Below are 19,241 nucleotides of genomic sequence, written 5' to 3'. Positions count from 1 at the left end.
TGATTATCCAAATGAGAACTGATTTATACAGGTTTTTGAATTGAAGCTCTGAGTTTAAGCTCTGTAGAGCAAGATCATCTCCTGACATCTCTCATCTCTCAGCCTAGTGTGTTATGATCAGAGAGTGAAAAAATAGAGAACTGTACAATAGCAGGGGTTGGACATAGATTATGAATGTAGAGATGGATACTTAGATGATCTGTGAATTTGTAGAACAGTTTCTTATATTTTTCTGCATGTAGTCCAGGTTATGACTACTGACAGCATTGTAGAGCAGTGTCCATTCTCAGAACGAGCAGCCGATCGCAACCTCGGGCTCCTAACGACCACAGGGCCAAACACACTTAACTGTGGGCTGCAGCACAAAAGCCTGCTGTACGCTGTCCTCTGGGCAGCACGCACCCAACATGTTTAGAAAATAGCAGCCGAGTCCAAAACACACAGTCGGCCCCACCACTGAAATAAATCTCAATTTCCTTCAGCCTTTCTCTTCATTTAGCAGTTATGTAATGATTAAGCAATTAGGTCACCCGCTGATGGCGTCCACCGCCTCGTTCACAGACCCTTTTTACATTCCCATCTCAGCCAGTGAGGGCAGGACAGAGGGCAGGAAATGGGTACTGCCGGTGTGGCCCATCGTGCCATGGCCCCTGCTGGTGTGTGTGTGTGCATGTAAGTGTGTGTGAGTGTGTGTTGGTGGGCAGGCCACCACTGGAGCGATCGTACCGCTTGCAGGGCACCCGTTGTTCCCTGGGTTGTCACGGCCACATCACGTTTAATGGGGCTGTCAGGAGAAGCTAAGGTGTGTTGCCAGTCACTTGCCAAATAATTGCCCGTTCTAACAGAGGGCTGATTGTACTTCGCTGTGTGGTCCGAGCAGTGGACACGCAGGAGTGAGCCGACCTGTCGCACCGGGTTACAGAGCAGCAGTGGGGGCTGTGGGCGGGGCTGTGGGCGGGGCTGTGGGCGGGGCTGGTGTGGGGACAAGGCCAGGGTTAGGCTTTGGGGCGGTTTATGGTACAGGATGAGTATGTGGCCACTACTAGAGATAAAGCAGGTAAATCAACACATGCGCCATGGGACTCTCCAGGGCTAATTGTCACCATGGTTACAAGTGTTTCTCCCTCTAGAAGACAATCAATGAGACATATGAGAAGCTTTTGAGAAGTCCCCAATGGTAACAGCACGCAAAGAGTCACAATAATCTCGCAGTAACCCATAAATGCTAAGATGTCCATCAGTTGTAGTCATATCCAGATTGCTTCACAGGCTGTGAATGTGCATGAGTGTGTGTGTGTGTGTGTGTGTGTGTGTGTGGTGCAGGCCAGACATAAACCCGAACACCTCACACAGGATGTGCATCACTGGCAGGTTTCCATGGGAAACAGGCAGAAGGGAATAGGCCGCTCATTGCTGGATCACACACTCTTTCTTTCCTACATTCCCAGAGTGAGTGCTGACTGCCTCCCTGATTCATCTTCCTATACAGACTGGATTCTAATGTATCAGCAAATTACACTGACTAACCATAACATCATCAGGCTATTAATATCCACCAACACGCATATACCGATCTGTCTGGGGTATCAAGCTAGAGATATTCTTTGGTACCTGAGAATTACGAGATATTTTAATGACAACATAAAATAAATCCATATTTTATACTGAAGAGGATTCACTTCTGAATTAATATCTTCCTATTCACTTCTGGTTTTATATGTTCTTTCTGGAAGATGTTTGAAAAGAAGTCTTAAGAGATTAACATCAAGGTCTGACTGTAGAAGTCAGATTTCAGCAGACATTTCTGCCATAGTGTCGCATCTGTTCTGTGGGGTCACGTCAGTCATTTTTATGTCCTTCACGACAACAGGGAGAACAAACAGTTTGTGGACTCTCCATGTTCATTATAGTGGCTAACCTACAAGCGTGTGCGCACATATACGTAAACCTGCTCCTGTCACCACTAGGGTGTTTATGGGAATAGGCTTGGTACAACACCTGCGTGTTTGTGTATGTGGTCACGGACATGCCTGTGTGTGAGCGCACGCTTACAGGTCAAGAGGTGGGTGAGAGAGGCCATGCATGACTAGTCAGCATTGTGTCATACACACTTGTCATTGCTTCATCTTCCTGATCACATTGCCAGCTTTGTTTCCCAGGTTTCTTGCATGTGTGTCATGTTACTAGATTCCATTTCATGTAACGATATTCCATTTACATGTAACAAGATTACATTTTACAAAACGGAGACCTTTACATGAACAAATACCCATCAAATCCACAATTTGTTTTCACAAAATTCAGACCTTCACATGAATAAATATGCATCATACCCCATTTTTTACAAAAATCCTTTACATGAATAAATAAGCAACAAAGTAGTACACAATTTTTCAAAATCATGTCCCATCTTTTTTTATCTAATTGCCCTATTTTAATACAAAAAAAAGTACAAAACTAAGGTAACCATAATCACTTTATTAAATTATCTGTGACAAGACTTCAACTTCAATCAGTATTGCCATATTGCAGGAAGAAGTTTTGTATATGCTATTTATATATGTATTCATGTATTTAAATGATTCTTCAAACACTCATGGCTGTTGAAGTATTCTCAGTGGAGCTTTGATAAGCATGCTCTATATTTGGTCTTCATGTTTACAGATACACTGCTAATCTTTCATTAGAAATGGGCAAAAAGGAAGATTTAGCTTTAGGTTTGGGTGTTTGTATGTTCGATGTTCATGTCTGTGTTTAGAGTGTTGGCAAAACTGCAAAAGATGAGCTGCTTCTTATGGTATGCAGCCCACCCACCCTGACAAGACCTGCAGTCCCGCCCTTCTTTCTCTACTGATTTACAGCAGGTAATAAATACAGGCTTTATGAGTCAGGAGGTCATAGGAATGTCAAATGTACTGTGATCTCTATGAGAAATAGACTCAGAGTGAATCTAACGGTGACAAGACAGCACTGCTCTTCCTCCTCCGATTAGCATGACCGTCACAACAAGCTCTCGATTCTTATGGCTCACGCAACACAAGTTTCCAAAGAGCAACACTTCAAAACTGGCACTGGCGCTGAGTGTGCAAATGAGGTGAAGCATTTGTACAGAGACCAGGTTATTTTACCAATCGGGTGAGAGGAAAACCTTCCTATGGCTCAGGGTTGTATCACACCACATGGAGACCATGTCAAAACTCAGGAAACGCAGGTTTACACAGTGCAAGCGTGTGTGATTAGGAGGGAGTTGTGAATGTGGCAGATGTACAGGTGCTGTATGTGTGGAAGAGTTTTGCTGAGGGAGAGACAGGCTGAGGGAGAGACAGACTGAGGGAGAGACAGAATGAGGCACAGACAGGCTGAGGGAGAGACAGGCTGAGGGAGAGACAGACTGAGGGAGAGACAGAATGAGGCACAGACAGGCTGAGGGAGAGACAGACTGAGGGAGAGACAGAATGAGGCACAGACAGGCTGAGGGAGAGACAGACTGAGGGAGAGACAGAATGAGGCACAGACAGGCTGAGGGAAAGACAGACTGAGGCACAGACAGGCTGAGGGAGAGACAGACTGAGGCACAGACAGGCTGAGGGAGAGACAGACTGAGGCACAGACAGGCTGAGGGAGAGACAGACTGAGGCACAGACAGGCTGAGGGAGAGACAGACTGAGGCACAGACAGGCTGAGGGAGAGACAGGCTGAGGCACAGACAGGCTGAGGGAAAGACAGACTGAGGCACAGACAGGCTGAGGGAGAGACAGACTGAGGCACAGACAGGCTGAGGGAGAGACAGGCTGAGGCACAGACAGGCTGAGGGAGAGACAGACTGAGGCACAGACAGGCTGAGGGAGAGACAGGCTGAGGCACAGACAAGCTGAGGGAGAGACAGGCTGAGGCACAGACAGGCTGAGGGAGAGACAGGCTGAGGCACAGACAGGCTGAGGGAGAGACAGACTGAGGCACAGACAGGCTGAGGGAGAGACAGGCTGAGGCACAGACAGGCTGAGGGAGAGACAGGCTGAGGGAGAGCCCTGGCGGCTCGGAGGAGCTTCCCACCTGCAGTGTCCTCAGTGCGCCTCCTCCAGCCTGGCCACTGCCATCCTGCTCACGCCCATCACAGCCAGACGGACAGCCCATCCAGACGCTGGGCCGGCCATGTTTATGTTGCCTGAGCGTTGACTGGGTGGCGAGAAATAAAATTAAGCCATAAATATTTACACAAATTAAAGCAACATAATCACTCAGAGCTACCTGGTGCTTCTCTGGCCTCTGTGCCTTCTGTTCTAATCAAATACTGGAAAACAGGGCCAGTCTGTAGAGAGCTCTCTCACACTTACACACACACACACACACACACACACACACACACACACACACACACACACACACACACACACACACACACACACACACACACACACACACACACACCACAGATAAAACATTCTACGTATACAGCATACAGTATACAGCAAAAGACATTTAGTGCTTTACAATCAGTCATTAGTCAACACTAAACATTTTAAACAAGTAATTTTTATGTGACAGTTTGTATTTCAAAACATTTAAGGGTAAAGAGAAGTGATCTCTAGTGTTGAATAGATGGATGAACTGGATGAACAGATGCCCAAACACTGAAAGGGAAAGAGTCTCTATGAGCCTCTAAGCAAACACACACACACACACACACACACACACACACACACACACACACACACACACACACACACACACACACACACACACACACAAGCCTCTAAGCAAACACACACACACACACACACACACACACACACACACACACACACACACACACACACACACACATGAAGGGGGGCAATGTCAAGACAGACAATACACATGCTCTGTGGGGGGGATTAAGTAAATCCAGAGTGCTCTCTATCAGAGCAGAGTGTCCCCAAATCACAGAGCGTCTCCAGATCACAGAGTGTCCCCAGATCACAGAGCGTCCCCAGATCACAGAGTGTCCCCAGATCACAGAGTGTCCCCAAATCACAGAGTGTCCCCAGATCACAGAGTGTCCCCAAATCACAGAGCGTCCCCAGATCACAGTGTCCCCAGATCACAGAGCGTCCCCAGATCACAGAGCACCCCAAATCACAGAGCGTCCCCAGATCACAGTGTCCCCAGATCACAGAGCGTCCCCAGATCACAGAGCACCCCCAGATCACAGAGTGTCCCCAGATCACATTAGCTGAGAGGATGCTGTGGCTGATAACTGCATAAGTGCGTCTGCATGGCCTATGAGTAAATATCTCTCAGAGTTGAAGGGCCATTTTCTAACGGATTACACAGTAATTCTGATGATGTGTTCATCCCACTTGACATTTTGTGTTACATCACAACAGAAGTGTGAAAGTTGCCATCGAGTTCATTTGGGGGACATTTTATACATGTTTCCAACATAGTTTCTCTTGAAAATATCAAGCACTTGCTCAAACTCTTCTCAGTGTCATGGGAGTATGTCCCCTCTACTCTGAGAGAAGAGTTCTTGAAGATGTAGACATTACTCAGCAGAGTAATGAGAGTAATTATGTACTTGGACTTATGATAAACTTTTATTGATAAAGAATACCAGTCCATCTATCCATCCATCCATCATCATCTGCTTATCTGTGTCTGGGTCGTGGGGGTAGTAGCTTAAGCATCCAGACCAGATGCCCGACCCACGTTAACTGGCTCCTCTCTACATGGAGGAGCAGTGGCTCTACTCCGAGTCTCTCCCAGATAACCGTACTCCACACCTTATCTCTAAGGGAGAGCCCAGACACCCTGCAGAGAAAACTCATTACAACCACTTGTATACGTGAACTCATTCTTTCGGTCACTACCCAGAGCTCGTGGTCATAGGTGAGAGTCAGAACGTAGATTGACCAGTAAATCGAGAGCTTTTCCTTTTGGCTCAGCTCTCTCTTCACCACAACAGTCCGGTACAGCGTCCGCAACACTGCAGACGTCCACCTGTCAACCTCCCGTTCCATCCTTCCCTCACTCGTCAACAAGAACCTGAGATACTTGGACTCCACCACTTGAGGCAAGGACTCACTCCAGACCTGGAGAGGGCACTCCACCCTTGTCTGACTCAAAATACCAGTGTAAACCTTTATTTATGGAGAATACCAGCGTAAACATTTATGCTGCGTTTGCACCATCACTGCTGCAGTGTTAGTACCTGTGAACACAAACAGCCCTTTCAAATTTCAGAAACACTAGGAAACACAGAGACATATATTGGTTAGTAACTTAAATTTAATTAATGAACTACCTTTAAAATGGAAGTTAAACATAAACTGTATTCTTCTGATACGAAGTGGATTTAAAATGATAGATCTCCAGAGCGAGTGTAATTATAGAATTTATCCATAGGAGGGCAGTGTACTGAGCAGGAACCCTTCTCCAAGACTTTAGACATCCTTCACTCTCTGGAAAAAATTCTTCAGTCAAGGCATGGAAAAATTAATTAAATGCATTCAGCTGCACTATTTTAAGACATGATCAATCAACAGTGTGGAATTTGGGCTTTCTAATATCCAGTTCCTCTAGGAATTAGATATGTGTTGGATTTTGGCATTGGTTGGTGAGCAAACAGATGAACACAGAATAGGGAAAAGGAAGACTTCATAAGAAGTGAATTTGACTTTCTAAAAGGTTACATACTCAAAAACTAAAAAATAGAATCATACAACAAAGTCTCACTTCAGGTATATTTGTAAAATATAAAAAATTGTTTCTGTTATAAACTGTTTTTTTTAAATAGAAATGTTGTGACTGCATGTCTTCTGCATCTCTTCTTCAGAATGTGAATAAAAAAGTTATTATATAAAGTATATAGATTGTGATTGTGTATTGTTGTTTTCAAAAGTATCAATTAAATATACCTTTGTACAACCATCTACAGGACAAAATGTCAACAGGAAAAATAAAACCACCCTTTATATAAAAATTCACATACCTTCACAAAAATGGTCAAAAATCTTTTTCATCATGTAAAACTGCATTGTTAAAATGAAAATGGTGTGTTTTTCACTAGTTTTCTTAAATGTTCACCCCACTATTACATACAGTTGGATTGAGTGTATGTCCTCTACCCTTAAGGGGCTATTATAACTCCCATGGCTATCCTTAACATGTCATGCTATGAGGTAATATGAGTATTAATGATATATACTGAATATATTTGGCCCACATATCTTTCAAACTCTTTGGCTTTGACCAATATAAAAACAACTACAAGGACATAATAATAAGTATTAAGCAGAATGTCTGGAAAGTTTTCTAAATTGGCTTTAGTTTAGGCCTCCATCTATAAAATGGAGCTGAAAAAAATGGGACATTCAGTAGATGTTTTAACAGTCAGAGAGCCGTGGAGGAGCTGCGTCTCAGAAGCACTAATGCCTACCGGCCGCTGGGATGATAGCTTACAGCACATGTCATAACAACAACTCCGGATATAATCACTTAAATGGGAGGTACTCCACATTCACTGCAGTTTGGTTCAGACATGGCAGGGGTGAAACCCCGAAAGTCAGCATGGGTTTATTCTTTCGTTGATTATGAATCAGTGTAGGTCATATGTCGTTCCTTTCCTGTGCTGCTAGGCTCTATTTCAACTACACAGATCCAACATGCACCGTATTCGCTGGACAGGTTGCTCACGGCGAGAAACCTCCAGCATTTAGCGAACATGCTCTTCCAGGTTTACTTATGTACTTTAGGGCACAGGGAGAGTATATGAAAGGTGGGCAGTCATAAGGTTGTCCTGTTTTAATATGTTCCATATTTCCAGGCTGAGCTCAGCAGGTCATGAAGTGTGTGTGCGCGCGCACGAGCACGCGTTCGTGTGTGTGTGTGTGTGTGTATGTGTGTATGATTCATGTGTGCCAGCGGGATGAAAAAGTCTATGTAAACCTTGTCCATCCAACTTCTCAAGCCCTGTGCCAGGCCCATGCAGGGCTGGGGGGATGGGCACTCTCATAGGGGTAACAGAGCCTGTCCCCTGCCCACACTCCCAGTACAGCAGCCCGGTGCAAAAGAGCCTGAGTCTCCTGGGTGTTTAATAACAACGGTGGAGGTTCTCTGCTGAGAAGAAAGTCGTTTAACTAAGTGCTTGTTGCATTTTTCGGTATGTGGTAAATGTGAGGTAAAATCCTTCACACATTTGACCCACAGGAGTTATGCCTAAATTTAATTGAGGAAGGGGAGATGGAGATGACTAACCAATTGCAGCTTTTTGTGAGATCAAAGTCTTAATTGAGATGTGAGAACATAATTCTTCATTTGATATGCAAAAAAAAACATCAATGCCCACGTTAACACTGACCCCCACAACTAAGGCTGCAACAATAAGAATGAAAACACAATGTTTCATTTAATCAGCTATGTTATACGTTATACACATGAGGAACGTGTCCTGTTGAGAGCACATCTACTAGACAAGGTAGACTACACTCGTTCATTTATAGAGAAATATAAAATAGATAAAACTGTTGCAAACACATGAGGACTCAGCCTAGGTGTTGTCTGTTGGCATAAATTTTCTTCTTCCATGTACTGTAATAATGTATGTATAATGCTAGAAATATCTTTAGCGTGTATTCATGACTCAACAGATTTGGAGCCAAGCTGCTGTCTTACACGCTGTCTCTCCATCTCGCCCCCCGCATGCACACGGTGGACCTGAACCAAGCTGGAGATGAATTGCCTTCACTCCCAGCAGCGCCTGTGATCAGTGCTCTGGCGTCTGATTGGCTGCAACGCCCCCCAGAGAAACTGACTGCCCCTCACTTAGGACCCAGGTCGTCTTGGCAGGGCTGCATAATGGATACAGACCACACAGAGCTCCAGCTCTTACACTGCAAGTCGCAGCAATTTCCTCTTGTAAATATTTTGTGCTGTTCGCGTCTGCCAAGCTGTCAGTGCATGTGAGCTGCCCATATGTTTGTGTGAGGGTGTGTGTGTGTACAGAAAGAAGAGCCTAAGGGTGTGCTTTAATTAGTGTGGTGTGAGGAAGATGCCGCCTTTTATGTGGTGTTTACCTAATTCCAGATATGTCTTGGTATGTATTCATGAGACTGTATAAATCATGGGTGCTAGGTCTGGTTAAAGTCTGCTTTGACTTAATGAGGATAATATCCTGCTGTAATTGGAGCATTTGATGCCTAACCATGATTAGCATACTTTTGATTCTTAGAGCAAATATAGCTACAAATTACAATATTGTATTTCAAGTCTATGAGGAAGACTGTAATTGTACCTCATGACACTATGTTTGTTTCAAGTCCAAATGCTAGGGCACTTAAAGTGTGAATACACCCAAGGGCTTTAAACCTGAAGTGAGTCACACAGACACGTATCTTTCATCAAATGTCCTATAAATTCCTAATGGGAGGAGACTTCCATTCTGCTGAATTACAGACACTAACCTTTTAAAAACATTTACAGTTTTACCTAATGATATCAGTGAGGCAGTTAAAACACCAGTTTAAGATTCTTGGATTAATGGTTATAGTCAAAACCATAACCTAGTATTTGAGCACTGTAAATCTGCAAGTGCTCTAAAGATGTCAAAGTCATTGCTAACTATTGTCTCAACGTTGGCTTTAGAATTGGTCATAGCACTGATAAAGCTTTTGCTTCTTCGCAAGTTATGCTACTTTGCCCACTGGTGTGTCTAAAGTATTTGGCATGGGTGACACTGGACTTCAAACTGGTACTTACAACCTCAGACACAATGCCATGATGTAATCAGAGTTTATGTACCTAGTCATTGGCCAACACTTCTGTTTTAGTCATCGCACTATTGTTCAAAACCACTAGCTGCTGTACTGAAGAACACATATTCAGGGCAATCATGTCTTAATGAAATGTCATCTCGCAAAAGTGATCATCTGAATATTATGCACAGCCATTTCAGGACGTTGAATTTTTCATGGTGTAATGTCGTCCTGTTTGGTTGATATAGCAATTGTTCTTTTCGGTTGTCTAGTTCTTTGTGATTACTTCTTTTCCAATACAGAGGTGTTAGAATTATTTTGGAATTAACTTTTATTTCTAGAATCTTAGTCTTAAAAAAAAAAAACCATTTATTATCATTTATTAAACTAGGCCAGATATTTTATCATCCACAGAGGGTTGTCCTACAGAAATAAATTGGATGAACCCAGATTTTATTAAAATGAGTGTAAGTTCTCCAGTTTCTTGACATAAATGTCCTTATGGGTGCTGAAACTCACGCACTGTTATGATGTTACACAGCATTACTTTCTTTCCCAGTTCAGTTCAGTCCATTTCACGTTAACAGACACCGCCATGAAGAAGGTTTATGGTCCAGTCCAAACCCCATACTGAGCAGGAGAAAGGCAAATGTGCAGGGAAGCCAGATTACAGCATTAGAAACTTTTAAATCATCTGAAATTGCTAAAACACCAAAGGGGAAGCCATTTTCCGCTGGGTGGAACATGGATGACACACAAATTACTCATATTTGCCCCTGTACTGCAAAGCTATGACATACCTACGGCTAACATGCTTTCACCTAACATGCCTTCATTGCGAAATTAAACACAAGACACAAACAAATGAAATCAAATCAATAAACAAACAAAAACCCTTCAGTAAGGGACTGATGGGTCAGACACCATGGTTCACATCAATCACCTGTCAAATTGTTAGAAACTATGCTACAACACACCATCATAACCATGTGTATCCAAATATAGTCATAACAAAGAAAGTACAGAATGATGCCCAATATTGTTGAAAAGCTATTGTATCAGAGCAGGCTGTCATTGGAGTGGCCAGAATATCCTCCTTTGGAGAAGAAGCAGAGAAAAAAAAGCAGCTTGATTAATGAATGTGACAGGAGTGAAGCACAGATAGGCTGTGACTTCTGCCAAATCACTCTACACCTTACTTCTAGAAGCTTCTCTGAACATGGAACTCTGGAAAAGGCCCCCCATCGTGGTTTAAAATAACAGGTACCTTGCCGTCCTGGGTCAGGCTCCTAAGGAGAGAGCTACACCATGTTTACCTTGGACAGCAGTAGGCTGTTCAGCTAACTCCACTCACACCATTCGCAACAAGCCACGGTGAGCCCCATTCTCCAAGGTGCTGCTCTGTGGCTTCTGAACGGTGTGCAGAAATACTCCAGCATCACCTTAATGTGGAATAAACGGGCAAACTAATCATATCTTGAAGACAATCAGTCTCTCATCCACATGCAGAAAAAATTTAAAGTTTTATTTTATTTAAAAAGTGATCAGCTAGTTAGACAAATTGTGTCTACAAATTACTGATTTTAACCTTTAGCCTTTTGATTATTTTATTTTATTTTATTTTATATTTTAAATTACATTTAATCGTAACCATGTGGGAATTATATTTCTGGCTACATTAACTTTCATGGCTGAAAAACCAGCTGGTCTAAGTCTGCCCCAGATTTTGCTAATGATATAATCTCCACTCTGGCCTGCTCCAAATACTTTGTCTCATATGCAGTATTTCATCATTTTAAACTGGACTGGCTTATTAATTTTTCTTAAATGATCCCTGGTTTTGTCTGGCTTTCATTATAAGCCAAGCAAAAGATGTGGCTGTGTCTGAGTCAATTAAAGTCAGCAACTGAATGCTGCTATGAATATAGGTATATCATTTGTGTTTGAAACACTCTCCCCACCTATGCAGTGATCGTAGAAGTCAATTGAGAAAAGTGAGAGTGATGGAATTGATATAAGTCAACTACTACTGACCAGCTAAGGATTTTAAAAAGCAGCTCTTAACCCTCAATATTCACACCTTGCTCAAAAGCATAACTCCCAACCCAAACACTAATCAATTCATTTTCAACCCGTTGTTTTGGTGGTACATTAGTCATGACCAGAAGACGAAACTTCAGTATTTCTGCTGCTCCAGCGTGGTCAGGCACTCGGGCAGGGCTGAGGTGGTAGAGGCAGGGAGCTGAAGCGCACTCTCAGTCGGCCACTACAGCTGATGAATAATGGAGTGTGCGAGGGAGAAGACCAAGTCTGGCCGCAGGTTCCACACCACAGACCAAAATGACAGAGGTCATAACGTGCCTCGGTGTCAGGAAATCAGCCTTATGGCTTGGCCTGCCAGTGCTCCTGTGTATATGCTAAGCCCAGAGAATCATGGCAGACTACACTCCTCATAAAGTCATGAGTATTTTCGGAAAGTTCTGGTTTGTGTGGTGTTCTTTTAGAACTTGTGCCCCTGAATAGAAAATAAGGGATGGGACAGTGATGAGAAAGACTGGGTTAACAGCGGCAACCTCTGGCGATGACGTCCGTCTCTAGACTCAACAGGCATAGTGGTGGGTGACGAACCAAAACTTAATGTCTATACGTCCCTGTAACCCCGGCAACAGAGTCTGGCACACCCACTGGCCCTGTGACGAGCCCTATGACTCAGTTGGGTCTGGTATTCACACAATCTGAAAAAAGAGCAAATCTTTATATCCAGGCACTCAAAACCACCCATGCATTTATTCATAATGGAGAGCCGAATTTCTCTGACGTGGGCTACGTGCAGTCGCAATGTAAGATCAGCGTCACGTTTCATCTCCTGATCATTGCAGACACGTCGGTAAACGTCTCTGGCTATGTGCCTCAGACTTAAGACACACTGCGCATCACGCTGTTTCCACACGCGGGAGCAGCAGATGCCGGGAGGCTCGACGTTAGCTCTGGTTCTCACGTACACTCCTACTGCACAGGGAGAACAGGGCACAGCTCCACTAGTACACCTTGACCCCCAGTGACCACCCCATATGCTGAAAAGCAAAATAAACCAGAAAAACATGCAAGGGAGCTGCTGGCAAAATAGATGGACAGATCGACAGAGAGAGTGGAAGAGAGATGATCAGTAGAGACAGGGTAGCAATCAGGATCAAACCTTTAATGAGGTCCAAACTGTACAAATGTGATGTATTTCACAAAGTAATAACCCACATCACATGTGTAGGTCTGGGTCTGCATGTGTATATTATATATGTGTATATTACAGAGATGTATAGTAATGAAGTAGAACCACTTCACTACTGTGCTTAAGTACTAAAATGCTGTATCTGTAGGTAATTTACTGGAGTATTTTTTTTCTTCAACTTTTGCTTCACTACATATTTTCTATTAGTTTCATACTTTTACTCCAATACTTTTTTTTACATGCTGTATAGTTACTCGTTACAATTATTAACATGTTAGCTGGTGCTGTCACTGGGTCAAGCGGTGAGGCTGTCTCATGAGAAAACTGCACATTCTCCGGTCGAGTAAACTAGGTATACTTAGCAACAAGTATAATCCAGCCATAACGCGTCGTGACTTAAAAAATAACGCAATCCCGCTGGCTCCGCCCATGCGCATTGGCCCCGCGTGGTCACATCGCGAGGTCGTGCACCTCTTGATTTTTGTGTGTGCGAAATTATAATGTGGAATTCATGCAATTGCACAGCACTTTCAAGGTCCATTTTCAATTATTTCTAGCACCTTCAGCTTAATTTATATATTTATGCAAATACACATACTGTATAGACGAAATAATTAGCTTTTTATGACATTAAAAGAGATGGTATCGTATTTGGTAAGAGCAGAAGAATACGTGTATTACATAAGCTTGTTGGCGTTTTAATGCACACATATTGATACCTTCCACACCTCCAACATCAAGTGATCGTGGCGGTGAGGAAGGAGACCACCCTGGCCCTACCTAGAGACAGTGTTTGAGGAAGGAGACCACCCTGGCCCTACCTAGAGACAGTGTTTGAGGAAGGAGACCACCCTCGCCCTACCTGGAGACAATGTTTGAGGAAGGAGACCACCCTGGCCCTACCTAGAGACAGTGTTTGCGACTGCAGGGCAGTCATGGCCTGGTGGTAGGGAACTGGTCTTGTGACCGGAGGGTCGCGGGTTCGAGTCCCAGACCTGAGGCCATGACTGAGGTGCCCCTGAGCAAGGCCCTAACCCTCAATTGCTCACTTGTATAAAAAATGAGATAAAAATGTAAGTCGCTCTGGATAAGAGCATCTGCCAAATGCCATAAATGTAAAAATGTACTCCTAAAGAGTGTGAAATATTGGCCTTCAAACCTTCACCTTCGAACTTGTAGAAACACATCAATGTAAGTTACAAATATAATGCAAAGAAGACACACCAGCTTGAGCTGTCAGTAAGCGCTAGTTAGTTTAGATATCTTAGCTAACTAACCTAATTATGTTCATGACGTGCTGCAGTATTCACTTAACATTAGCAGGCGATCATAAAGGCGATGTCACGCTGAGTTGTGTTTTTAGCAACAGTAAGCCGTGTCTCTTTTCATGCTGACTAATCATGTGCCCATTTTTATAGTGTAGTGTTTTTATAGGGTAAACACAGAGCATTAGGCTCACACTTAGAACCCGACAGATTGATTTTACGTCCAAAATACACCTCGTTTTCTCTGCTAAATTAAAGCTAACTTGTACTTCTGCATCAAACCTACGACGTAGTGGGGCATAGGTTATCTGTTTTTTGTGTACGAAGTGTTAAGCCCAGTTTTTTAAGTTGCTACTTGTTTTTACATACACTTGTATCTGTGGTCTTTGACCCAGCTTTGATTTGTAAGTGATATTCAAAATTCAAAACACAATACTTGTACTTTTTACTTTCAGTACTTAAGTAATACATTTTAGAATAAATTACTTGCAATACTTAAGTACAAAAATGCTGAATACTTCTGTACTTCCACTTAAGTAAAGTTTTTAAAGAACACTTCAACTTCTACTCAAGTCACTTTTTTGATAGAGTACTTGTACTTTTACTCAAGTATGGGTCTCTAATACTTTCTACATGTCTGTTATATATGTGTATAATTAATCTGTACTTGTCGTAATATTTAACCATAATGTCTTCAAATCACTCTTAGTGATAGATTGTATGGATGGCTGTATGGTTTGGGTTTATGGGTTGAGTGTATTTGTTGGGTGTACAGTATTTGTTGAGTGTATGGGTTGAGTGTATGGGTTGGGTGTATTTTCCCTGTTTTGTGCTTGCACTCAGTGATTTCCAGGTGTCTCTGATTTTTATTTTGCCTTCATGTTCTTTACTTCTTTAGCTTTGTACAGTATTTGTACTTATATAATATATTTAATAAATGTTGCTCTTCTCAGCATTGTTGTCCTGCCTCGTATCACTCAGCATTAGCATTAACTTTAGCTGGCAGTTCAGCATTTGAGTGAACAGGTTATTTTAGGGTAAAACATTGTACACCATTAGGCTAGTTCTAGTTGAGCAGTTAAGTGCAACAATCCATTTCATGACCATTGCCAGCTGCCCTGAGGTTAGTTGAGAACTAATTATGTCACTGCTGACACGTGTCTTGTGAGGCAATGTAGGCTGCACTCTACCACATTACCCTGAGGTGGTCCCAGACATGATCAGTAAGCTGAGACATGCCTTTTCTCTCCTCACTGCCGCCGGCCTCGGTCAGTTCCAACTTTTATCAGTAAAGCAGCGTACAAACACCTCTGTGACTCAGGAGCCTATCCTGTCCCTGGGGCTGTTTAATTGGTAAAACGTTGCATGTATGAGCATGAGAGTGGAGTGTATCCGGTGGGTGTGTGTCTATAAGTGTGTAGTCACCACTGCCCATGTCTACTGTCCCTTAGCAACTGGTTACCAGCCAAAAGGTCACTTTATGTACACATCTCAGATGGCTGGTTTCTCCCATACAAATTATAAATATGTCAGGCTCAAACAACCTTTAGTATTAGTACTATTATTAATTCTCTGATCTGTACAGACACAATTCTTTGGTATGTGGTCTTGAAAAGGCCGATACATTTCCTGAATGAAAAATGTACCTGATAATGCCGCACCTAAATATTTCTGTTTCATCTCATTTTGCACCCGTTTGACTTTGTTAAAGCTACTTAACCTTAATTTTTGTCAAAATTACTTAACTGTAATTAAAGTACATGATTGTTGGAGCATGTATGTCATGGATGTGTGTGGCTGTCAGTGCAGACCTAGAGCAGTTACGTGGTTAACATTGTCACAGAGCACTCAGTGAAAATCTCTGAGGACCGTCTGAGGAAAATCTCTTTTCAAGGAAACTTGAGCCATTGTTCATTGTTCCTAATCCTAACACACTTTGGACATCCTTGGGGTCCATACTAAAAACTGGTTTTAAAATTATTTTAAATATACTTCATACAAATAGCCAAATAATATCCTGTTCAAAAGTGCATTTTCTTACAGTAATATTACTCATGCGAGCAGGAACAGGAGAGCATCACATAGCGTTCCCTATGTAATTCAGTTTATACGGGATTGTTACGATCTTGATATGGAGAGGCAGAGGAGAACACTGGGAGCTCGTTAGAAGCTGGTATGTAATAAAAAGTCACAGAATACCAAAGAGTAAAATACAGAAGCACTGGTACTGCATACCAGTGAGGACTGGCCCACCTGGAACACAGCTATAAATCAAGTTAACAGAGTAAGAGGACTGAAGTAATCCTGTTCACACTTTTGAGATCATATTGGTTGAACTGTAATTCCACTGCAGAGAGGGTGTTTATATTCCAGGATTCCATGATGGTGAAAGAGTGCTTTTTTATCTGTGGAAAAAATGATATAAGGCATATCTATGATACAATGCAAAGAATAATGCAAAGTAAAATATATCAAGGTGACTAATGATTCAAACAAATTTATCAGAGCTCAGAGATTGTCGCTGAGATTTAGAAAATTTTACTATATAATCTTGCTTCAGGTTCAATTTCCCTAATCCACTTGTGCAACCTGTTCTGCCAATTCATGCGAGAACAAGACGAACCGTATTAACTCATTATGTACAGGGGAGATGAGCAGGTAGAAGGTGCACATTCTTCTGCTACTGCGTTCTTTTTAACTTACGCCTGCTCACTCTCTGTTCGCTAGCAATAACAATTTATACGTTCTATTTATGTTTGTGATTTTGTGTGTGTGTGTGTGTGTGTGTGCGTGCATGTGTGTTTGTCTGGAAATCATCAGTGAATTTTCCATGTTGCGACAAGCGAATAGAAGGTGAACTGCTACATTCAACCACCCATGAGCCAGGAGAACCTACCCAGAGCAGGAACATCAGCACGCAACAGCAAATAAGACCTTTACCTCCACTATTCCAGTCCATGGGCACACGGAGCAAGTACTAAATGAAAGATAATACCATTTAGTCTCTTCCCTGCTAAAACTGGAAAATGTCAGTACAGCATCGCAAGGGCCATAACCCCTGGCTCCGGCTGATGATAGCATAAATCGAACAATTTATGATCCAATAAAACAGAGCTCCAAAGCCAGCTTTGGTCTGCTCTCTCACAGCGGCCAGGCCTTTACTGGCAGGCCATCATTTAATTGCGACGGATTACGAATTGGAGACAGTCTGGAATCCCAGCTTGGAAGTGCTCATGCACACCAGACAGTGTCGGAAAAGACAATGGCAGTAAAAGTGTGTTGCCATGGCCCAGGGGAATGAGAGACACTGACAGAGCAAAAAGGAGCTGCAGTGTCAGGTTTTAGACGACTGATTTAGATTAGTACCACAGTTCCACAAAGATTAGTTGCAGATGGCTAGCAAAGGACAAACACAGCTCTGCTATTTACCCACACTGAGATTTACACTCGATCCCCCACACACACACACACACACACACACACACACACACACACACACACACACTGTAAAACAGGAAGTGTGTGTTCCAGTAATCGTCCTCTGTGTGAGCTAAAATGTGTTGGAAACAAATGTAACAATAACAAAAACTGGTTTCATTTTTAAAGGTTTTCAGACAGATATTGTGCATAAGTATGCACTGTGTGAATGCATCTGGACATGACACACATACATACTCAGAGAATTCTCAACTTAGCCTCACAATGCTGAGCACATTTGAAATATGGCGGTTTAGATCAGTCTATTTGGCAAATCTGATGTGGCGTCACAGTGGCATTGAACTGCTTTAAACATGGAATTGTAATGTAGCCTAACAATTATAACAACATAACAGTTTGCTTTGAACTTACAGAGTGGCTGTGGAATTACTCAGCAAGGGAGAGGCAGACTGGCATCGCTATATCATTCAATAAACATTGAGCTTTAACCTCACCACCTTCAACACAACGAGGATTTGGACAGATGAAGCACCCACCGCTGGCTAAAAGATCTTCTGCCATGTGTTTACAGTACAGAGTGTGAGATGAAGGAGGAAAAACCCAGCCCAAGCAGTGGCAGCGCTGGAATTCCCCACCACACTCTCCAACTACAACCCGAGTGCAGAGACTCTTATTAACACAGTTTACATATCAACGCAGGCAACATTATTGCACATGTATTAACACAACCTACATATCAAATGGACCTATAACTCAATGTGTTAACACAATAACAGAGCCCGACACATTAGCCTACATTAGCGCAGCTTACATTAACACAGCGTATACATTAGCAAACCCTATGTATTACAACACACACTTCACAATAAAGGCTAATTTACGCTTCTTAGGCAGTGGCATTTAAATTACTATGACATGCAATGTCTGAGCTTGGCTATGACTCTCTTTTAGTGTTTGCTAGATCAAATTTACTTGATCTGAGGTAAACAATGTTCAAACGATCAACACAAAGATCTAGTAGAGCTATAGCTATGTGGTTGTGGGTGTTTTCACCATTTTACCTCAGGTGGCTGTGGCTTGGCTACACCAGAAGCTTAATACAAATACAGTAGACCTTCACACATTCACCAAAGTGCAAACACAACTTACATCAAGACAGCTACACTGAACCAAAGTATATGGTTTTCTGTGGGAAAATAGTCTAGACAGGGTCCTCTCTGTAACTTCATGTTTTCAGCCCTCCAGCATGCGGAATTTACCCCGTAGTGCCGTTTTGTTTTGTTTTTTTGGTTTTTTTTTTTTTTTGGTAAATGTAAAACTCTGCCAGATTCACTGGACCAAACCGCTTGGTGAAACTCTTTCACTGTTCCACCCACAGAAAGCCGCTTTCTGAATCTGGCAAAAATGTAACTATGGTGGTCACGATTAATGTAGCCTACATGAAAAAATATGATGAGGTCTTTATTCTTGTTATTCACCCAAAGAGCCCTCTGTCTCAATGGGACATATGGAAATAGAGTCTGAATTAAAAAATAACCATGACAGTGTCCTTATTTGGACGACACCAAGACGCCTTGGCAT

The 19,241-nt window shown here is 42.6% G+C and overlaps 1 long non-coding RNA gene across 1 annotated transcript; it reads right to left on the bottom strand.

The window, feature by feature from the left end:
• Positions 1-16,004: 16,004 nt before the first annotated feature.
• On the bottom strand, positions 16,005-18,227 carry LOC143513900 (uncharacterized). Its single transcript, XR_013130718.1, has 3 exons — positions 18,072-18,227; positions 17,119-17,199; positions 16,005-16,627 (listed from the first exon to the last, which is right to left on the bottom strand). It is a non-coding gene; the product is annotated as an uncharacterized LOC143513900 (long non-coding RNA).
• Positions 18,228-19,241: the final 1,014 nt, after the last annotated feature.

This window comes from Brachyhypopomus gauderio, chromosome 5, assembly GCF_052324685.1.
Source record: "Brachyhypopomus gauderio isolate BG-103 chromosome 5, BGAUD_0.2, whole genome shotgun sequence".
In the NCBI taxonomy this organism is placed as follows: domain Eukaryota; kingdom Metazoa; phylum Chordata; class Actinopteri; order Gymnotiformes; family Hypopomidae; genus Brachyhypopomus; species Brachyhypopomus gauderio.
The sequence above is the reverse complement of the archived record's forward strand: the minus strand, read 5'-3'. Positions and strand labels throughout refer to the sequence as shown.